Source organism: Penaeus vannamei, chromosome 1 (genome assembly GCF_042767895.1).
Source record: "Penaeus vannamei isolate JL-2024 chromosome 1, ASM4276789v1, whole genome shotgun sequence".
NCBI lineage: Eukaryota > Metazoa > Arthropoda > Malacostraca > Decapoda > Penaeidae > Penaeus > Penaeus vannamei.
This window is the reverse complement of record NC_091549.1, coordinates 11024091-11026590: the sequence shown is the minus strand read 5'-3', so window position 1 is coordinate 11026590 and position 2500 is coordinate 11024091. Positions and strand designations below refer to the sequence as shown.

At 39.4% G+C, this 2500-nt stretch overlaps 1 protein-coding gene across 1 annotated transcript in view; it reads right to left on the bottom strand.

Annotated features, from left to right (window-relative positions):
• LOC113817774 (homeobox protein unc-42-like) overlaps positions 1-2500 on the bottom strand; it is a 121951-nt gene that overhangs the window by 84316 nt on the left and 35135 nt on the right. The gene's annotated exons all lie outside the window — the stretch shown is intronic.

Here is a 2500-nt window from a genome sequence, read left to right as displayed (position 1 = left end):
TGGGGGTGTTGTGGAGGATGGTTTTCGTGGTGTAGGGCGCTTAGGGAAATGTCCTTTTTTGGGGGGGAAATGGTTATGAGAGGGGGTGAAGTGAGGAAGTGTGGTATGAGGAGGCGTTGTCGAGTGGGTGTGGATTCTCGCTCACTGAAGGTCGTTTGTCTAAATGCGTTAGATACCTTTTATTAGGCACAAGGATTGGCTCTCACCTCGTGGCACGTCCTCCGGTCCTCAGGTCAAGCGAAAGGTTATGTCACGAGTGGAAATACAACGCACTGTCTCTCTGTTGATTCTGTCCCCGTGTAACTCCCTCCATTTCTCATCTCTCTCCTCCCCCTTCTTCTCAGTTCCACCATTTTCCCTCTCTTTTCTTTCGTGTTTCCTCTCTCTCTCTTTCCTCCTCCATTTTTCTTCCTCCCTCCCTTCTCATCTCTCCTTGACCCTTCCCTTCTTCCTGGTTTTCTTCCCATTCTTTCTCCTTCCCTTCACCCCTTTCCCTTTTCTCCTTCTCCTCCTCTTCTCCTTCCTTTTCCACTCCCTCTCTCCGCTCTCCCACCCCTTCTATCCTTCTTTCGTCCTCTTCTCCCTTCTCCCATTCCCCCTCCTCCCTCTCTCTCTCTCTTTCCTCTCATCCTCCCATCTTCTCCCTTCTCCCTTCTTCCCCACCATTCCTCCACCCTCACCCTATCTATCCCTCCCTTCTCCTTATCTTCTCCGTCCCTCTCTTCTCCCTATCTTCTCCGTCCCTCTCTTCTCCCCTCAACCAACCCGCCCTTTCCTCCCTCCCTCCCTCCCCACCCATCCCTCCCTCCCCCCTCCCACCGCACACACATTAACCAATGCCAGCACATCTGCATAATCAATAATCACCCTTATAAGTAACTTAGAGATACTTAACAAGCCTCCGGTGGGTCGTGATTGGCCAATCATTCGTGGCTTGGTTTCCCCGTCAAGCAGTCAAGCCATAAGTCGCCGTTGACAGGTGAAATGACAGCCATGATGGAGGATACCTGTCATGCGCGTTTGTGTGGCGTGGGATCGGGTTTTTGGCGGCCTCGTGTCATATTGTTTTTTTTTTCTTTTTTAATTATCATTCGCTTGTTTATTTATTTTGGTGATACGGGGTGATTTAGGGGAGGGGGGTATTACCGTTCATTTATCTATTTATTTGTTATTAGCTTATTGGTATAGTTATTGTTTTTTTTTCTTATTTAAATCATCATTCGCTTCTTTATTCATTTTGGTGATACGGTGTGATTTAGGGGAGGGGGGGAGGGGGTGTTGTAACTGTTTGTTTATCTATGTATGTATTTATTTGTTCATTATTCGTTTTTTTTTCTTTTCTTTTAATTATCATTTGCTGGTTTATTGATTTGGTTGTTGTGGGGTGATTTGAGGTTGTGTTTAATGATTTATTTATTTATTATTCGCTTGTTTATTCATCAGGATGTCACGTGGGCGATGGTATGGGTGGTTCTGTGCATTCATTGTTGATTTTTTTATTGTTATTATTATCATCACTCGCTTGTTTATTCCTTAAGGTGTAAGTGGTGTTGTTTGTTTATTTGTTGGTGTGTTTTCTGTTTTTTTTATTTGTTTGTTTATTGTGTTTTATTTTTCTCTTCTTTGTGGTATGTAGGCCTATGGTCGATGTACTGTTGTCATTTTTTTTATCTTATTTTTTTATTTATCAATATGTTTCTTGTTTATTTTCTTTCTTTTTTATTGCTTGTTTGTTAAATACCTGTTGATTTTGATAATACAGTTGTCAATGTCGATGTCATTTATCCCTGAGTGATACTGTCAAATTACAGTTATTTTCACCGTTATTAGCTAGTTATCTACTTATCAGTTTTTTTTCCTAACCTATTTTGTTTTTTAACTGTATCTATCTTTTTTATCTACTTTTTACCATTTCTGTTTTAAGTCCGTAGTGTTACCGTTATTTTTACTATCGTTGTCACTGTTTTCTTCTTTTTTATTGCTTATTTGACGGTTCGTAAACATGGGTAGTTTGTTTTCCATATTTATCGCTTTCAAAATGAAACCCTAAAATGAATCACCAATTATATGCATTTATGCATATCGTTATAAACAACCTAGATTTTTTTACGCTCTAAAGTGGAATAATTCTTTAATAAATGAACGTTTCTGAAAGTACAAAAATATATAAGTAAAGCTGGTATTCTTAAATAAAATAAGTACGTATTCTTTGCGGGAATCTACAACCTTACGCGATCTTAAAATGTCAGATCATCATAACAAACGGTCGAAGTTATGTTATTTAATAAAATGGCGCGAAACTCAAAAGTAAATATATCAAGAACAACAAAACCAATGATGATGATGATCACAATAATCATCATCATAATAATGATAATAATATAATTTTAAATCAATATTAATAATAATAGCAACAGCACCAAACCCAGCCTCCCCCCTCCCCCAACCCTCTCTACCCCACCTTACCCCCCCCCCTAAAAAAAAAAAAGAAAACCGAAAT